Here is a 7,836-nt window from a genome sequence, read left to right on the forward strand (position 1 = left end):
TACTATCAAAGTCATTCTCTAAAATGATGTGGTTGTATAATTCGATAAACACAAGGTGGGGCGCATCTCTTTCTGTGATAAAAATCGGTGGCAGGATCACTGGATATGTTTTGAGGTCACAATCAGACCCAAACACAATCTACACATAAAAACATAGGTCGAAAATGGGACGACTGTCATTTAAAACGTTTTACAACAGTTTTATCCAATTTCAATTTGTTTGTAGCAACCAAAAGTTCTGTTCAACACCTTACCCAGTTCAAATAAAATCCAACAGATGTCCACCTAAAATCAGAGCGGAAATGTGCAAATCTTCCATGATAATGGTTGAATTAATGTTTTGTACTTTAAGGTTAAAACTGGATGTGATTGCTAGTAAAGACTACAGTATTTCCATTGCTTGCCCTTTGTATTCCAATGTGGGTCATTCTTGGGATTCGGTTACATTTCAGTCCCCTATAGTTTCTAAAGTGGTGGTTCACCAAAATCACTCAATCTTAACACAACCTGTCACACTTAACATTCTTTTAAACTAAAAAATAGGAAAGTATACTTTCAGTCTACTTGTACTTCTCAGAAATATACTTAAAATGTCATTTAGGTATACTTGACTAAATATATTTGAGCTATACTTGTGCTCTGAGAATCCATGTTTTCATTGTTATACGCTAGGGGTGCACTTTTCTGAACAGAATTTCCAAAACACAAGTGAAGAAGAAACTGAAACAACAGATGCTTCCACATATAATCTAACACAATCGGCAGACGTAAAACAGCATCAAAACCTTATTTAGAACTGTAATGTTATGGAATAAAATGTTGACCCATAAAGAGGTAATAATTACTGTCAAGCTTAGGGGTGTTGATCAACTCCATCTACGGTTTGATTAACATGAATAGTCTTTTTTTAAAGCTTTTTGTTCAAAATGTTGTTTATTCATTTTTTATTTATGAAACCTACCCACATTCAAGTGTTTATAAAAAAGAATGCATGAAGCTAGAAATTTGTTTTTTGTTTACAAGCAATACTACGTTATTATAATTATAATTATAATATACGTTATACTATGTCCCTATTTAGGTATAGTATATACTTAAAGTATGATGTAAAGTTCACTTAAAGAAAACTTACGAGTATACTTGCAGTATAAAACTACTAAACTAGTAGTTTACTGAGACTATACTTCAAAGTGTACTAAATATGCATAAAAAAGTATTTAATTAATAAACTATCAGTATACCTATAAGTTCACTTTCAGTATACTTGCAGTACAAACTGAAAACATAGATGTAAACTAGTTGTGTACTTTAAATTTCCTAAAAGTATACTTTTATATACTAGAAAGTGGGCCAATTTAGCCCCAAGGAGTATTGAAATAGTACACTTAAAAGTATACTACTAGTACGCTGATTTTTGTATACTTACTACATAAAGTATACTTAAAAATATACTTGAACTTTACTTAAGTATACTTAATAAAATAAATTTCAAGTATACTTCTTTTTGGTAAGGGAAGAAGACAATATCAAATGTGTTACAAACTTCAACCCCGTCACACCTTGTCACATTAATATTTTTTGGAAAAATATAGGGAAGACAATTAAGAATAAAAGCATTTCTTGCTGATTACCACCAGACATGTTTATAACAAGTTCTGTGTAAAATCCTTTTTAAACCAATCCAGTTTTGTCCGTAACAGGGTTGAGAAAAAAAGACGTCTCAATCTGAAACAAAAAAAGAAAATAATAAAAGGTCGTTAACAGTGTTGGGGAAAGTTACTTTTAAAAGTACTGCATTACAATATTGAGTTACTCCCTAAAAAAGTAACTAATTACGTTACTTAGTTCCCTATCAGTCGGTCCGTTCGACGTCTCGTCGGGACCGACGAATTGGGATATCGCCTGGATAGACCAATCTACTTCGTGTGTATACAAACGAGCCAATGAATATTGGCATGCATGATTGCAGCCAGCTGCGGCTGATCACAGCGTGAGCATATAACACGCAGCAGGTGCATGCATCATCAAGCTTTCGCCTCGGAGCTGGACCATTGTTGTGGAACAAATCGAGAAGCAACACTTACCTCCTTTCTCTTTTGTGTTGGCGGCACGGCGCTTCAGCGGCGTGGTCTTCCGTGTCGAGTGGAAGCACACAGCTGGTCTTCACCATCCACCTTCTGTGTTGCTGCGGCCATCTCCCCTGTGCGCCTCAGCACTAAGAGAGCAAATTCCTAAAAGAGCAATTTCTGAAAAGAGTGAATTTCTAAAGGAGCTCCACGGGTTGAGCGTCTTTTTAAAGACGAGGCAACATGCCTTTCTCCCCGTGCGTTTCTGGGTGCGGCCGTTTCCTGGCGCCGGGTGATGGCCACGCACACTGCCTCACGTGTCTGGGCTTACAACACGCTGAGGCAGCGTTCGTGGATGAGTCATGTCCTCATTGTGGGGGGATGACCATCACGGAGCTGCGGACCAGACTCCGTTTCCTGCAAAGGGGCGGGGTTCCAGTCCCTCTGCCCAGAACGAACGTTCCTCCAGGCAAACGCCGGGGGGGCGTTGTCGCTGGAAGCAGAGGGCTGCCCGGTCTGACGGTGACGGTGAGGAGCTCCCCGCCCATTCCATCGGCGGGGGCTCCTCCTTCCACCGACACTCCGTCGCCACCGGGGCTCTCAGGGGAGCGGGTTGGACCTCCCTTAGGGGTACCGCCCGTTACTTTTGGGGCCCCCCCCGACGAACAGATGTCGGTTGCAGCATCGGGGGGAGAGCCAGACCTCTCTGAGGAGGAGGAGGGCACACTGTCGTCCACTGGGCGGTCAGCGGTGCCCGATACTGACCCGGAGATGATGGCTATGCTTGCCCGGGCCGCCGAGAGGGTAGGGCTTGAATGGAACCCTCCATCACGTCCCGACCCCTCCCGGCTGGATGATTGGTATCTCGGGGTGGCCCGCGCTGGTTCTCAGCGCCCCACCCCGGTGCCATTCTTCCCGGAGGTGCATGAAGAACTCACCCGAACGTGGACGGCACCTTTCACTGCCCGAAACCGCTCGAGTGGGACTTCCTCCCTAACCACCCTTGATGGCGGACCAGCGCGGGGATACACGGCCGTCCCGCCGGTGGAGCGTGCGGTTGCGATGCAACTGTGTCCGGGCGCCGCTTCCACCTGGCGGGGCAACAATCCGTCGCTCCCGTCCCGGGCCTGTAGGCACTCGTCGGCTCTGATCGGCAGTGCCTATGCGGCCTGCGGCTCCGCTGGTTCCGCCCTTCACGCTATGGCGTTGCTACAGGTGCATCAGGCCCAGGCACTGAAAGACCTGTACGAGGGTGGTCACGACCCAGAAGTTCTCCGTGAACTTCGTATCGCCACGGACCTCGCGCTACGTGCGACGAAGGTGACCGCGCGGTCTCTGGGTCGTGCCATGTCCACCATGGTGGTCCAGGAACGCCATCTCTGGCTGTGTCTGGCTGATATGAGGGACTGCGATAAGACCAGGTTCCTCGACGCTCCGGTGTCCCAGACCGGCCTCTTCGGCGACGCTGTGGAGAACTTTGCCCAGCAGTTTTCCGCGGCCAAGAAGCAGACTGAGGCCATCAGTCACATCCTGCCCCGGCGTACAGCTGCTGCCTCCACCCGTCCGCCGGCGGCACCCCAGTCTGCTCGTCGCCGAGGGCGGCCCCCGGCTTCCGCCTCCGCTCCACAGCAGCCACCACAGCAGCCTTCACAACGGCACCGTGGAGCCGGTCGCCGGGCAGCCGCCCAGCCCGTCCAGGCCCCCACAAAGACCAGTGGGAAGCGTAAGAGCAAGAGACCCTGAGACGGGCGACCCAGAGATGGAGGATGCTGCTCTTCGGGAGATGGTGACCGCACCACTCCCTCCCCCGGAGGAGGGCCGGGCGGAGAATCTTTTGTTTGTTTTTTCCCCGCCACCGACCGTCAGGTCGGTGGTACCCAAATACTCGACAAAAGAGCAAATTTCTCTATCTCTGGGTCCCCATGTGGGACTACGGGGAGTGCGCAGGTCATCCCTGCGCCTCACCCGTCCTCCCCCCTCGCCAGCGAGCGACGATGGGCGGTTCGAGAGTACGGCGAGACGGACTACTCACGCACCATCGGCTCTTACGCAGGTAAGCGTCTCACACACTCAACATACAGACGCTCTGACCCCGCCCCGGTCCGGCAACGAGACTGTGAGGCAGGGGCCCTGCCCCCCTTATCGCTGCTCCCCCGCGGGTACGCCGATGGTCCCCCTTGTGCCGCTTGTTCATTTTCTGGGGGCCTGGAAAGAGCTTCCCAGCCCATCTTGCTGGCTCCTTCGGACCATCACTTCCGGCTATGCGATTCAGTTCGCCCGGCGCCCTCCCAAGTTCAGAGGGATTCACTTCACCTCTGTCAGGGCCGCAGATGCTCCCATCTTGCGTGCAGAGATCGCTTCCTTGCTGGCGAAGGAAGCGATACAGCCGGTCCCTCCAGCCGATATGAGGACAGGCTTTTACAGCCCGTACTTCATAGTACCCAAGAAAAGCGGCGGGCTTCGACCGATCTTGGATCTGCGCGTCTTGAACAGGGCCCTTCACAGGCTACCGTTCAAAATGCTCACTCAGAAACACATTTTCAAATGTGTCCGTCCCCAAGATTGGTTTGCAGCGATCGACCTGAAGGACGCGTACTTTCATGTCTCAATCCTTCCGCGCCACAGACCCTTTCTGCGGTTCGCGTTCGAAGGCAGGGCATATCAGTACAAGGTCCTGCCCTTCGGGCTGTCCCTCTCCCCCCGTGTCTTCACGAAGGTCGCGGAGGCGGCCCTTGTTCCCCTCAGAGAACAGGGCATTCGCATTCTCAACTACCTCGACGACTGGCTCATCCTAGCACAGTCTCGGGCTCAGTTATGCGAACACAGGGACCTGGTGCTCGCACACCTCAGCCAGTTGGGTCTTCGGGTCAACTGGGAAAAGAGCAAACTCTCTCCAACACAGAGAATCTCTTTTCTCGGTATGGAACTGGACTCGGTCAGCCAGACAGCACGCCTCACGCAGGAACGTGCTCAGTCGGTGTTGAACTGCCTAGACACGTTCAAGAGCAGGACAGCGGTCCCACTGAAACAATTTCAGAGGCTCCTGGGGCATATGGCAGCAGCTTCGGCGGTGACACCGCTCGGGCTGCTCCATATGAGACCGCTTCAACACTGGCTCCATGGCCGAGTCCCGAGGAGAGCGTGGCTTCGCGGCTCTCACCGGGTTCAGATAACTCCGGCTTGCCGCCAGACTTTCACCCCGTGGTCAGACCTCTCATTCCTACGGGCTGGAGTACCCATGGAACAGGTCTCCAGGCATGCTGTGGTTCACACGGATGCCTCCGCCACCGGGTGGGGAGCCACGTACGACGGACAGGCAGTTTCAGGGGTTTGGACGGGCCCCCAGCTGACTTGGCACATCAACTGCCTCGAGTTGCTTGCAGTACGTCTCGCCCTGCTCCGCCTCAAGGGGCACCTACGTGGCAAACACGTGCTGGTCCGTACAGACAATATTGCGACCGTTGCGTACATCAACCGGCAAGGCGGTCTACGCTCCCGTCGCATGTCGCAACTCGCCCGTCATCTCCTCTTGTGGAGTCAGAAGCATCTGAGGTCGCTTCGTGCCATTCACATTCCCGGGTTGCTCAACCGTGCGGCCGACGAGCTCTCACGAGCTGCGCTTCCCGGAGAGTGGAGACTCCACCCCCAGTCGGTTCAGCTGATTTGGAGACGCTTCGGCGAGGCTCAAGTAGATCTGTTCGCCTCCCCGGAGACAGCCCACTGCCAGCTCTTTTTCTCCCTGACCGAGGGCACACTCGGCACGGATGCACTGGCATGCAGCTGGCCGCGGGGCCTCCGCAAATATGCGTTTCCCCCAGTGAGCCTTCTCGCACAGACATTGTGCAAGATCAGGGAGGACGAGGAGCAGGTCCTTCTGGTAGCCCCTTATTGGCCCACTCGGACCTGGTTCCCCGAACTCATGCTCCTCGCGACAGCCCCTCCCTGGCAAATTCCTCTGAGGAAGGATCTTCTGACTCAGAGACGGGGCACCTTATGGCACCCGCGTCCAGACCTCTGGAAATTACATGTCTGGTCCCTGGACGGGACGCGGAGGTTCTAAGTGACCTACCCCAAGGGGTAGTTGACACTATTACTTCGGCGCGAGCGCAGTCTACTAGACATGCCTACGCCCTTAAATGGAACCTGTTCGTTGATTGGTGTTCCTCCCGGGGAGAGGACCCCCGAAGATGCCCGATCAGAACCGTGCTCTCCTTTTTGCAGCAAGGGTTGGAGCGTAGGCTGTCCCCCTCAACCCTTAAAGTCTATGTGGCTGCTATAGCTGCCAACCACGACCTCATAGAAGGAAGGTCGGTAGGGAAGCACGACCTGGTCACCAGGTTTCTTAGGGGAGCCAGGAGATTGAATCCCACTAGGCCCCCTTCCGTGCCCTCTTGGGACCTGTCGCTAGTGCTCTCAGCGCTGCAGCAGGCTCCCTTTGAGCCTTTGCAGTCAGTTGAGCTGAAGTTTCTCTCAATGAAAACTCTGCTCCTGCTTGCATTGGCTTCCATCAAGAGGGTAGGAGACCTGCATGCATTTTCGGTCAACGATTCGTGCCTAGAGTTTGGCCCGGCGGATTCCCAGGTAACACTGAGGCCCCGGCCAGGTTATGTGCCCAAGGTTCCCACGACTCCCTTCAGGGACCAAGTGGTGAGCCTGCAAGCGCTGCCCTCGGAGGAGGCAGACCCAGCCCTAGCTTTGCTTTGCCCCGTCCGAGCACTTAGATGCTACGTTGACCGGACACAAAGCTTCAGGACCTCAGACCAGCTCTTTGTGTGTCATGGAGGCAGGCAGAAGGGGAATGCCGTCTCCAAGCAGAGGATGGCCCACTGGATAGTGGATGCCATTACCCTGGCCTATCAGGTTCAGGGTGTGCCCTGCCCCCTCAGGCTGAGAGCGCACTCGACTAGGAGTGTCGCATCCTCCTGGGCATTGGCTCGTGGCGCCTCGCTAAATGACATTTGTAGAGCGGCGGGCTGGGCGACCCCTAACACGTTCACAAGGTTCTATAGCCTTCGTGTAGACACAGTTTCCTCCTGTGTTCTCACCTCAAACGGGTAGGCACAGAGAGGCCTCGGGTCGGCTTGCTATACTGCTCCAGAGTAACCTAAAAGTAGCTCTGTCGAGCTCCTCCGCTGAGCTTGACAGCCGACGTGGCGGAACGTCAGGCGTCAGGCCCTCACTCGATGAATCCTTCAGAACCGATAGAGGGCTAGGCTCTACGTAGAGACTCAGTTGCATCTCTTACAATTCCACATTGCGCCCTAGAGGCTGTGTGTTTCCCCGGTAGTACTTCTACCAGTATACGAGGGTTCAATCACCTCCAATCTTCCATATAAACCGGAATTGAGTTATATGTGTATTGCTCCGAACCTCCTATCGGAAGGACGTGAGCTCCGCATATTCCCAGTGCTTCAGTTTCACTGAAATAGATGGTGCTGAGTTATACAGTGACTGACTCTCCTTGATGCGAGCCCCTGGCCAAAGCCAGTAACGGGTCCCAGGGGGGCCCGCTCAGGACACTGGAAGGGACAGCAGCCACGGCGCTTTGTTAGGGATCCCAATTCGTCGGTCCCGACGAGACGTCGAACGGACCGACTGATAGGGAACGTCTCGGTTACGTATTGTAACCCTCGTTCCCTGAAGGAGGGAACGGAGACGTCTCGTCCCGTCGCCGCGGCTCCTGTACCACCGCTGTACGGCCGGGCCTGTCCCAGCTCCTCAGCGAAACCTTGATGATGCATGCACCTGCTGCGTGTTATATGCTCACGCT

Source organism: Garra rufa, chromosome 7 (genome assembly GCF_049309525.1).
Source record: "Garra rufa chromosome 7, GarRuf1.0, whole genome shotgun sequence".
Lineage (NCBI taxonomy): Eukaryota > Metazoa > Chordata > Actinopteri > Cypriniformes > Cyprinidae > Garra > Garra rufa.